At 46.2% G+C, this 13,198-nt stretch overlaps 1 protein-coding gene across 4 annotated transcripts in view; it reads right to left on the minus strand.

Annotated features, from left to right (window-relative positions):
* LOC119453386 (protein dimmed) overlaps positions 1-13,198 on the minus strand; it is a 510,248-nt gene that overhangs the window by 216,495 nt on the left and 280,555 nt on the right. For all 4 annotated transcript variants that reach the window (XM_037715426.2, XM_049667836.1, XM_049667832.1 and 1 more), the window contains exon 5: positions 11,161-11,222. The gene's annotated coding sequence lies outside the window, so the exon portion shown is untranslated. The remainder of the gene's footprint in view (positions 1-11,160; positions 11,223-13,198) is intronic.

Here is a 13,198-nt window from a genome sequence, read left to right on the forward strand (position 1 = left end):
GAAGTGCACCTTAGGGTTGTTTTTTCGTCGTCTGTGACAACGCGACGGTCCAGATCGAATGATAGTAAATTTTCTTCGAACCTGACGCCAAGAATGTGATTAAACTATACAGTTACACATGCATCAGACCTCTCGTACGAGATGAATCCCTGAGGTTATCACTTCCTAGTTAACTTTGAAGAGGATTGTAGACAGCTTACAAGAGATCTCACGAGGATGCATACAATACCTGAATAGTTAACGTTGGCAGTTTATTAACAGGCTTTATAACCTAGGCCCACTAGCAGACTCTGTCCGTTAAACAATATGAAACCCGCCCGGCAGCCCAGTTGCAATGGTGTTGGGATGCTGAGCGATGGTAGCGAAATGACAAAAAAGAAAAAAAATGAAAAAAAAAACGCTCGTGTACTAGTTAGATTTGGATTAAAGAACCACGGGTGGTCAAAATTAACCCGAAGTCACCTCACTACGGCATGCCTCGTAATCAGGCTGTGGTTCCGGCGCATAAAACCCCAGAATTCACTTATTCTACTTTAAACAATGTGTAAAGAAATGTATCTTTCACTTGAACATTTGCATATTAACAAGCGCCTCTAAACGAGTCCGCACATGATTCTCGCATGACCAGGTCAAGGACTCGGACGCAGCACATAGAAATATAAGAGATTTGCATAGCCTTTGAGGCGTCGCGAAAGCACCTGTTTTTCGGAGAACTTTTATGATAATGGGCAGCCCTTTCAGACAATGCTGTAGTACAAAAGGTGCTCAATAAACATAACAAAACTGTGAAGGATAGGCATGCTGCTTTTGTAGTGCCCGTAGGGCTGCTTCTCAATATTTTCTAGGTAGCAATGAATACATATAAGCGGGCAACGAGAAGATGTGTACCCGGCTTGATGAAAAATGTGTACGAGCAAAATAGCATGCACAATTTCCACATTTTCCTGCTATACAAAATGTTTCTCTGCTTTCAGATTTGACTCCTTCCTAACAATACGCGATCATATACGCACTCCTAATGCTTTAGATACACTGCGATACGTTTTTTTTTTCGGTCTATTAAAGGGTTAAGGTAGGCAACCTGGCCGAAGAGAAGCAGACGTAACGTCCCGCTAACTGTCGTCACTTTAGACTACACAATTGAAAAGGCTCGCGTATGCATTCTATGTGTATTGCATGCTCCCGAGTTTCCCAAGCTATACCAGAGCGACTGTAATCATTATATCATTCGATGACCGTTCAACGATGAACAAAGCATGAACTTCCTGCTCAATTCATGCGGTCACCCCTGAGCTGCTACTTCCTAACGCTCCCACCTCTCATGCAGCCCCTGGTCGAATTTAATGCGACACCATTACGGCATCCCGCCATTCGATGATCATGCATCGAGCCCGTCGCTTCATAAGAACTACCCGCTCTACTCCTTTGGGGTGGAACGACCTCATGGTGGAGAGCAGTGCGCAGTCCGGTGCCCTGCGAGAAGCTCGCGCCACCACTGCTACTCCTGCGGTCACGTGCTTCTCTACGTCACACCGCAACGCTGCTCCTTCTGTCACGTGCTTCTCTACGTCACACCGTTCCTCTGCACCTACGGTCACGTGCTTCCCTACGTCACACCGCTCCGCTGCTCCTCCGGTCACGTGCTTCTCTACGTCACACCGCTCCGCTGCTCCTCCTCCTCCTACCGCGTCGCCGTTCTCATTTCGCCAGTTGCCCCGCCGAAGACATACCTACCTACATCGACGAAGCCAAAGTTGTGATCTATACAATGATATGTCATTAAAATTTTTGCGAAAATACATTTTGCGCACTGGAAATCATCAGCCCACCCGCGCGCATTTGATTGCGCTGCCTCCAAGATCATACCACTTCATTCCGCGTCGACAACAACAACGACGGCCGATGAGTTTCTCGCGAAACGACGTCATACACATTATGCTACGCGTTTTCAGTTTAGGCACATCAATATCTTGAATCCAGAATTCGGAACAAGCTACGGCAGACAACAATTAAAATGGTAAATGCAAACCTTCTGAACACTAGTGACTTCATAACAGAAGACTAAACAAATTATATGGTGGAAATTAGAAAGAGTTCAGGACAACTCCTTTTGGAAAAGCAATATTAGCTGCTGCATTCCCACGAAAGTGGTTCTTAAAAGTTTGCCTTGTGTTCGCCTCTTCACGTTTCTTTATGCATTAGGATACAAATGTTTTACGCAACAAATGCGTGAGTGCTGTATGTGGACCCTTTGTAAAGGTTTCTTTTGTACAGACGCACGAAACTATTCACATGGAGGCGCGCTTTTATGTTGTTTCGCAGAGAGATAGAGAGAGAGTGTGTGTGTGAGAGAGAGAGAGCAACCGCTCGTATAACATTTAGGCAAGGGGCCACCCTGTCTGCCCTGCATTGATTATACACTAAAAAAAACGTAACAATACTATCGCATTTACCACATTTATAGGCCTTGTTTGTTGTCTTGTCGGTTGAGAGTACGAGGAGGCAGCTGATTTATAACGAGAATGTCGTTCCCTCCCCTCGAGCTGTCAAAACTATTGTAACAGAAATGTCAAACGCGTGAACGTAGACGTCATGTCGTCCTCCGCGACGTGCACAGCGGACAAAAGCGTGCGTCTCGCGGTTTTACAAAATCCCGTAAATGCGCATGAGATGAAGGTCGCTGACGTCACCATCTCGCTCAAGCCGCTCAGTCAACCACGACGTCACGTAAAGGTAAGCCATATTTCTGTAAACAACAAGGGCGTTACTATGCACGGTGTATTAACGTATCTGTGCTTATGTGCTAGCATAGCACGGGAGCATGTTTGTCAAGAATCTCTATGATGTGCGTTATCATCGTCAACATCATCATCAGTCTATATTTATGTCCACTGGGCAGGACGAAGGCCTGCATGCCCCAGCGACCTTGAATTATCCCTGTCCCAGCGCTATATATATATATATATATATATATATATATATATATATATATATATTTGTAAGCCCTCACTGAAAATATCAAGAACAAATACAGTTTACAGTAAGCGGACCAAGAAAGTTAATCGTGCTTTCTTTCGCAAGTGTAGCGCGTGGCGATATACAGTGGCGTCGTCTACCGACAGCGCCCGAATGACGTAGAAAGTTGGAATAATAGATCACGTGCGGAGCGCCTGTCGCGCCGGGCGCTGCGTTTTGCACCGCATGACTTCAGAATAGTTGAGGCCCGGAAAGCCTTAACTCCACTAACAGTTCAATGGTACACAAATCAGTGGTGCACAATGTACACAATGGTGAAGGAGGCCAGGAAGGAGGACGTTCCATGCACTACAGCTTAGGAGAAATCACAAGACAGCAGTCGTTGTTTATTGAACGATGTGAATTCAGGAAGCAAGGGTCACCAAAGTGTAGGCCATCCCACAAACATAAAAAGACAAACAAATGAGAAGAAAATAGAAAAACTAGGGCAGAAACAGAAAATACCGTAAGAAGAAAACACCACAAAATCAAGCATAATCTGTATGCATAGTTAGAGAGCGCGATATATCGGCGACACGTTAACGTCCTAATCGCAGCGCAACACAACTTCGTCCACAAACTTCACTTATACATAGAGAGTGAGATGAACACAAGTAGGTTCACACATTCTATATGGAATAAAAATTTTGGTGTATTACGCGCCGAAACCCAGATTTCATTATGAGGCACGCCGTAGTGGGGGACTCCGGATTAATTTTGACCACCACGAAGTTGCTCTTTGACGTGTCCCCAATGCACGAGACAAGGGCTGCAAGAGAGCATGCACCCTTGTCACTTGAATAGGCGATGAAAGTCCGACCCCCATAGACCAACCGCCAACTACTACGAAAATTGGTGAGAGACCCAAGGAAACTGCGGGTTTTCGTCACCATAGGAGATATAGGCACTAGGGTTAACATGCAGGACGGTCTGATGGTGAATAGAGCGAACCCCGGAGCTGTGACAGTTCAACTACCATGGGTATTGATGAGTAGTACACATATTTATCTGGAATTGGAGATCGCAGGGAGAGGCCTTCGTGCTGCAGTGGACATAAAATATAGGCTGATGATGATGATGATGACACATATTTATCTATAGATGATGTCTAAAAATGGTAGCCTGGACGTGTTTCCGGCTTTAAGATCATTTCCGGCACATGCGTGCAAAAGCATAGCCTTCAAGATATAATCTGTTCGGCAATCGCTGCTGGGTCGTGGATTTAGGCCCCACCTATTATTCCCCGTCCTCTTAGCTTCAGACGTTGTTTGTTACGGTACATTTCTCTAAATTTCCGAGCAAGCGTACTCTTCTAAACGCTTGTAGGGAATATTCCACCCATGCATAACAATCGGGAATGGTTACGTTTCTGACGCCATATCTTATCACATATGATCAATCCGCAAAGTCACAAAGTTGTCTGAAGCCGGATCGACGATGTTTAGGCAAATCCATGTACTGCCCACAATTCCAATGCAGCTCCCCTCGACAGTAGCTTCAGATTTGCCTCCAGTATTTTCTTTACAGATGATATTTGTAATTAAATGATATCTCTTTTCGAAAACACTCATGTCACTCGAGTTTGCAGCAACAAAAGTCTTTACGCTCGAGAGTTATAACGGACGTCACGCAGCTGATACACCGACTTGTCTTTGCGCACGGAAGAACTGACGACTGCGTAGTCGCACCATCTTGACGTCGCGTTTTCCAGCCCGCCCGTGAGAGGCGCGGCACTCAAGCCGTGACGACGATGATGACGTGCTACAGTTGCGAGCGCTCCTGATCAACAATAGCACAAGGCCTGTGCACTTCAATCCATGACGTCATGCTACCATGTCCGACTGCCATATAATCTAATGGGGATGCTCCCGAGTCTGCCGCGGTGATTTTGACGTCATCGCTTTCGTCACGCCGGGCTTTACAGTGGAAATTTTGCTCCAAGGAGCATGACGTCATAAAGCAGAGTGCACAGGCCTGCAATCTAGGAGGCGTTGTCCTGATCCGCTAATCTGCAACCCTGATGTGGGAGATCCGATTATAATCGCAATGCGATAATAATCCATGACGTCACGTGAATACTCATGTACTCAATATATGCGCTGTGCACCAAGTATACAAGCGCCACTGATGGCCACCTAGTGGGCGCTTTCGAACTACGCTCGGGATGCAGCAGCAGACGATAACACTTTGTAGCAAGGACGGCTGAAGTTCGCGGCTGTGATTATTCCTTTCTTCTGTTGCCAGACCACTACTTCAGCGGTGACAGGTGCAGGAAATGCGCCATACCTCTATGAGAACGGGCAGGCGCACGATGTCAACAACTGCTCTACATGAAGCAACTAGCAACAGTTCAACATGCGCAAAGCCACGCATAAAATGGATTCAGAAACATGAACTGCGCGAAAGCTGGTGCGACGATTTACCGGGCCGCATGAAACAAACAAATTCCGCCCCAGCAAGCCTGAGCAGCTTTAACGCACAGCACGATGCACTCGTACGGCCGTGTACCTTAGTAAGAGCAACACGGTAATACAGCGGCAAACAGCTGAGGCGGCAAGCGGCATTCAGTGCCTAAGCGAAAGGCTTTTAACCCGCATGCCGTACTGCGAACAAACCGAACCAAAACATGGGCAGACCGTGATCGACTTCATCGCTTACCCGTGTAAACATGATCGAGTGCATCAAACACCAATATGTCAAGAGAAAGTGTGATAAGAAAACAATTTCTCGCGGAACGGCAGCAATCCATTGTCACGAGGCCTAGCGGAGAATGAGTTAAATCGTGTCGCCGACAAGTTTTTGCAAGTATTTGAGTACGCCTACGGCTCAACAATTGTTCTTCGACATGCCTTGAAGCTTTGGCTACTACACGAATGCGACGCGTGCTGCTTATTTCGCTCCGAAAACGCAAATCTAACTAAGAGTCGCGAACAGCGATGCAGAAAACTACAGCGGACGGCTGCCTCTTTTCCCAAGTGCGCTTGGGAATGCCGCCACAAGTGGCACAACGCGCGTACACAATTCCGAGGAAGCCTACGAGTACCGCTATCATCGGCTGAGAAGGGCGACGTCTGATTTACTCTCTGTATTTTTATGCCATTTCCCTTTCTGTGGGAAGTCGGTACTCTTTCCGAGTTTCTGTACATACTAAGGCACATTTGTTTTTTTTTTGTTTTTTTAATTTGCCAGCGTGTCGTACAATTCTACATTACGTCTGACGATTATTGGGTCGTACTGAATCGTTTCTGTGCAGCTGTTTGAGAATCACGCGTGCTTTCTGCGGGTGGTAGTATCATTATAACGAAATTCGCAATTGTTGCGTATCGATTCAGTCGGATTGGCGTAAACAAATTGCAGGGTAAGTAAGATGAATGGTGGGCCAGTATAAGAAGCGCTACAGAAGCACGGCCACCTGTCACTAATAAATCAAGGTTAAAAAGTATGTGTAGAAACCATCGAAGTTTACTCAAAAATTACCAGAGGAATCTCTGACACTGTGATTGGTCAACTACCATGGAAATAATGATTGGTACAGTGATCTGCCTGATATTCGCACCTGTGGCTTCAATGGTTCTTGTGACGTTATTTATTACTCTACAGTTTACAAGTACTGATAATTTTCTAAGAATGGCCAGGCAATGAGCTCAAGCGAAATCAGTGCGAATTGTTGCCTTTATAGCCCAATATTTGTCGAAAATGATCGAAGGCTGGCGTCCAAGTCCACACCCCAGCGACGGCGCCCTCTGGATAACAAATGCGCATCTCGAAGTCTATGCTTTTGCCGGTAGCATACGGCGGAAGCGTTCGCGGAAGCCGCAAACACGTCATAGACGTCAAGTTTAGCGCGCCAACTATTTGCGAAGTCGTTTTAAGCCAGAAGGACGAAGCCTAAACAATTCCATGTACTACTACCCACAATTCATGTGCTGGTTGAACCGCCATATTGGCAGCACCCGTAGTCAGTGTGCATCAAGAGTTACCGCTATTATAGTAATTGGAGGGAAATCTGTGGTTCGCGTTAACGAGTAACCGAACCTGCTAAATACGACACGAACGAACTCGCCAAACGTCTCGGAGCGCTAGCATATTCGAAGGAAATGAGTTTTTAAGGTTGTTATTCACCGAGTGCCGGGCATGCGTCTATGGCTTAATAAATCGGGCTACCACGCTTTCCCAAGTATCTTTCCCTAAGCGCAATAACTCCGAGATCCCACTACGTGAATAAGAGTGTCTCTGCAACTAGCGAAATTGTGCGCACAAATCCACCGGGAGTCCCTGATAAGCTACAGCTCTCGGTTCCAGCACCGGTGCCGGCGGCCGCAGATGCAGTGAGCGCGAGGCAAAACAATAAAATGAAATAGAAAGAAAGAAAGGAGGAATAGTAACTGCCGTTGGGGTTCCTGTTGGCGCTGCTAACAGCTGTTCGCAGAAGTTTTGCAGCCCGTTGCGCGGTGCCCGGATGAAAGAAGGTGGAAGGGGGTGGGAGCGAGATTCTACGCTCTCTCATCTCGGAGAGCGCAGCTGCTCGGCGAACGAGGGTGACGTATCAGTGACGTCACCGAGAGGCCGAAGCGCGACAAGTTCGCGGGCGCAGCTGTTCGCGCAATGACGAAGGCCGTTCGTGCGTGCACGCAGTTTAAGCGCACGCGTGCCGGCTCTGATGTCGCAGCAAAGGCTTCCCCTTTGCTCTTTCTTTTTCTTATTAACTCTTTTTTTTTCGCCTTCTTTCTTCACTTTTTTTTTCCTGACACTTTACTTTTTCGAATTCGTGTTATTTCACACATTTCTGCAAGTGGGTGCGGGTCTGGAGGAGGGGGGAGGCATGTGTTTTCTTTACTATCTCTTTTGGTGTATTCATTTAGTGTTTTTCCTAAGTTTTTTTTTTTTTGAGAGAAGTGGGGAAGACGGGAAAATTGTGGGGCGTCAGACAATGTTGCGACAATTGAACCAGCTGGCGAAATTAGTCGATCCCGACATGCACGTGTCGGCAGCAGTCTGTTCATCGTTAATAATGTTGCCGGGTGTGATTTGGAGTTGAAAAGGTGGCTGCTGACGCAATTTTATAAATCAAAAGAGAAAAAAGAATATATATATATATATATATATATATATATATATATATATATATATATATATATATATATATAGACAATGCACAAAACGCTGGGACGTAACAAATGAGTGTGCACCGTAGCAATGCTGCGATACTAACGCGTAGCGGCGGTTTTCCCTTCGAAGCAAAATCTATAGGTATACGTATAGGTATTTTTCTTGACTTCATTGTGGCCGCCATCTTGGGGTACTAGCTTGTAGAGAAACCCCCTAAACAAGAAAAGTAACAAATAGCCCGATCAAACAACAGACGTGTCTTGTACCAAGTTACAATTTGATAAGAGTGGTAATGCAGTGAAAAGCAGTCACCGCCTGAAAGAAAAGCACTGTACGGAGAGTTGATATCGCGCGGTGACATCATAGTGGCCGCCATGTTTGGGTACTAGCACGGTGAAAAGGCTGCGTCCGTGATATCTCGTGAAAGTTATCTACACTGTTAGCGTAATATTGCACCGAGCTTGTCGACTCGTTGCTTAAGCGAATTTTAGAGCTGCATTGCAGACAAGGGACAATATTGAAGGGAATATTGAGATCGCCGCTGTGTAACCGAACTCTTCTTAGCTATACTGTGAAATGTAATGGCAAAAGGCTCATTTACTCATTCAATATTTGGCTAGAAGAGCCTTTCGTTTCGCTAATTTCTTACGAATTGAATCAGCAGCCTCGAACAACACAACTATTTCCCAAGTATTTCAGGGAGCACCGTACTGCTTAATCAGAGTTATCTGAAGAATACCGGCGTTATTGAGAATGACGATGCGATGTCTACTACCTTATTATTCGGCTAGATCTTTTGTAGAACTCAACTACATGACACATTGCCTACAGACTCCGGCGAAATTTCTGCTCGAGGTTGTCTTACGCACCTCAGACACTTTTACAGCGAAGCTGTTAAGGGCGAGGTTCCCCAGGATCGTGTCCGCGTGTAGAAAATAAAAAAACACCGCATATACACGGGGTGAATGATGATGAGTGGGCGAAGCTCCGGAGGGAATCATCGGTAAACCGTGAATCTTCCGTGTAATTCGCCCAGTCTCGCCGCACTAAATCGAACTATTGACTTCCACCAATCACACGCGCCATATGTGACGTCATTCCTATTTTATAACAGCGCCCTTTATTATAATTGCACCATCTCCCGCTTAAGGGGACGCTAGCACAAACGCGTTAGAATTGTGCAGTACTCTCTAGTAAGGGGGAGAGGCCACAGCGTCTTACGCAGCCGTTTACACATGCCGGAACGTGCACCGCGTTTGCCGACGCCATCACATGACTGCTGAGAGAGTATAACCCCCGTATTCATAAACGCTCCTCGACTTGAACTTGACTTGCCACCGCCTTCAACGCATTTCGAACGTGCTGCCCAAGGCGGTGGCAAGTCAAGTTCAAGTCGAGGAGCGTTTGTGAATACGGGGGTAAGGCGGAGAGGCCACAGCTTCTTACACGGGCCGTAACGCTCTAGCACAAACGCGTTAGAAACGCGCAGCCTTTCGTTAATGTTGGGTATTTATTGTCATCGTGGTGCGTGTGTCCATGTGCGCTTCGTGGCGTAGTGGCTAGCGCCGCGCGTTCGGAAGCGAGGGGTCCCTGGTTCGATTCCGCGCTACGGACACAACTTTCGGAATTTTTTTTCATAAAAGTAGACGTGGCTACCTACTACGACGACGACTACTACTACTACTACTACTACATACTACAGAGGAGGGACAGACCCACACCCTAAGGAGCTTCGCCCCTAAAAACTCTAATCATCAGCATTGGCTTTAGCTCAATGTGCGTGGTGGTTTGGCTCCATGTGCGGGGCGGTTTCCCGCCAGTTGTGCCTTAGGACAGGTGTCAAAACAGATGGTGGATGGCTCGTTGTTATACCCCTCGTTACCGCCGATGCCTCTTTCACAAGTGTCGCGATACTGTGCGGTGGCACGTCCCACCAGTCGCTGTGCCCGTTTGTCTCGTGACGTAGAGATCACGCTAGCGCTGTTATCAACAGTTGCCCTTTGGACTCGCTATAGGATGGACGCTAGTTTAACCACGTCTTCCAGGATCCTGACGAAGCCGTGCAGTGTGCCGCGGCTATGAACGCCGTGGCTCATACGCGAGTATATGACGATGGGGCGGACTTGGCGCAGCAAACGCACTACTTGGCCATCGCGACGAGCGAAAAGAAGACGCCGATGTTCTTGCTCTTTGACGAACATACCGAAGAGGCTCAATATAGTCTATAATGATAATATATAAATGAAATATAGCAATATTCACTATAGCAGACCCACCATAGTCACAGCTTCGCTGGCTTTCTTCTTCACAGTAGTGGAAGGGCTCTGAATTTATCATAAATGTTCTTTTCCCTACATAGAAGTGTTAAGAATACGGGGGGAGGGTGAACAACAAACAGTTTCACGATAACTAAACCAGCCGGAAAATTAACGTGAACACGTCCATACAGCCACAAGCTTCGCAGCCTCTTTTGAGCGTTAAAGTATTGGAGACGTGATCATGAACGCTAAAGGTTGTGTGCCTACAAAGTGATTAAAGTCTGCGTGAAAAAAAAAATTGTATGAAAAGGCCAAGACGACGCATACGCGTTTACCTATAGAGAAACATGCTGCGACTAGAGGGCTCTGACATTACCGCCGGTTGTTCACCTTCCGGCTTGCCTCTTTCGTTATTTGGATAGAGATCAACCAAGGGGTTAGAGCGGCTAATTAACGTATTGACGTGCTCTTTGACGTATTGTTTGCAAACTGAATACCGACTCTAAAAATGCTTGTGTAGTCTGTTGGTATTCGTTTATCTTTTGTTTCGCGCATATGCAAATGATGCCCACGCGGTTCTTTGTTTGCACATGTGGCTGTAGCCTTTCACAAAACCTGTTGAAAAAGCTGGCGGAGGTGTTCGCAGGAGGGGGGGGGGGGGGCGGCTATCAGTAAGGGAGGGGGTACTGGAGTAGGGAGAGTTTATGGGATGTGGAAACAATGCAGCTATAATATAAACAGGCGCGAAAAATACAACTTAAGATGCTTCAACGCTTACCGTTCGGAACTCTGTAAGTTTTGAGTTGCAGCTGGCGCGTCTGCCAATGGTGAAGATCGCTCCTACTAGAGAATGATAGAAAGAATCTATTTAAAAAAAAACGTGGCAACGTAACAACAGTGTTACAGTATTTGCATTTACATTGTGGCATGGTGCGTAGGTGAGAATTTTTTCGGAAAGCATATACGTGTATCAGTCCTTAAGTTGTCCATTAATTCGTTAGAGATTTTGATTGGTTAGTAATTGCGTCCTATTGTATTAACCTTCTAGCCTCGTGTTTGCTTTTATTTGTATTTTTAAATATGTAAGACGTTTCACTTATCGTGAAGATATGAATTCGCATAAAAATACAAATAAAAGTAAAATCACAATAACATCATTATTCATAGGCTGCGCCTGTCTGCCAAACGCAGTGTTTTAGGCCCTTGAGGGTTTGGCTGACATACAATTTACAGTGTTGTACTGATTGAAAAATAAAGACGTATGTATGTATGTATGTATGTATGTATGTATGTATGTATGTATGTATGTATGTATGTATGTATGTATGTATGTATGTATGTATGTATGTATGTATGTATGTAGTATGTATGTATGTATGGTATGTATGTATGTATGTATGTATGTATGTATGTATGTATGTATGTATTATGTATGTATGTATGTATGTATGTATGTATGTATGTATGTATGTATGTATGTATGTATGTAGGTATGATGTATGTATGTATGTATGTATGTATGTATGTATGTATGTATGTATGTATGTAGAATGTTCGCACAACACATAAACACACACCAACACTAACGCACATCTCCGATAGAAACATCAGTCCTACTTGCCAACACAACTCACGCGTGCTACACGAGTGTCAGCCCCATTGCTGTGTCTGCAGCGGCCACAAGTACAGTTGACAATTCGGGGCATCAAAAAGAAAGCTGGAGCACCGTTGCAAGCTTCGAAGCAAGCAAATTTGGAGCACATTTACAACGTCCGCAGATTGCGGCAACATGGCTGCGCAGATATTTCGGTAAAAATGAACAGCTCTGCTGCTGCAGTCATCATCACGGCAAAATCTGATGAAATCAAGCTAAAAACGTCATGTGTGACCGCATCGATGGGTGCGAGCTTGCGCCACTCCATGCCGCTCTTGACTTCATTGATGAGGTACCACCGCAAGAATGTACAGTTTTTAGTGTTTCCACGGCAGCCATTCACTGCAGAGAAAGCCCAATGCGCCACGGACTCAATGAATACCAGCCTCAGAATTTCGACCGATAATATTATCGCAACCATGACAAGGGATACAACATAACCTTTCAGTGGCTTCAAGGTCATTGCAACGTCAGCAGGATTGACCACGCCGACGGAGCCGCCCGATCTGCACATGAAAGTGGTCAATATGTGTCTTGAATCCGCTTTCGTGAACAGACGCTGCGGCTGGGCTGCGATCGATGCCCCGTGTATGTACTCTGCCTCTTTGGGAACCGAACACCCCGCGTACGTACTTTGCCTCTTTGGGAACCGAACACCATGTGTCGTTTGCGTTCGTTGTCTCCGGATACACAGATGCATCTACCGTCTGGGTTACCACGACGTGAACAGACCATGCTGTATCGTCTGTGGATAGGTGCGGCATTTACAAGCTCTTATGCCTTCCTTGCTGGAATGGCCAACAACCCCACGTGCGACACACGCAGCTGTGATAAGACGCTGGTACACATTATCTGTGTCTGCCCGCACCATAGTGTGGAGAGACAAGTGGTGTGCAGAGTTTTGGACCAATTGGACAATCGTCCACTATCAGAACGGAAAGCTATAGGCCTGTGCTCCCTAAGAACATCCGCGCAGAAGGCCTCCACTATATACTAAGATTACCGCAGTCTATGGGCCTTCGCGATAGGCTTTAAGAACGCCACCCCCTACCGCTTTATAGTGTACGCTGTTTGTTTGTGCTCGTCTCTCTCTCTCTACCCCATTCCGCTCTCTTTCTCTCTGAATCCCCTTTCCCCCGTGCAGGGTAGCCAACCAGAACTA

This window comes from Dermacentor silvarum, chromosome 5, assembly GCF_013339745.2.
Source record: "Dermacentor silvarum isolate Dsil-2018 chromosome 5, BIME_Dsil_1.4, whole genome shotgun sequence".
NCBI lineage: Eukaryota > Metazoa > Arthropoda > Arachnida > Ixodida > Ixodidae > Dermacentor > Dermacentor silvarum.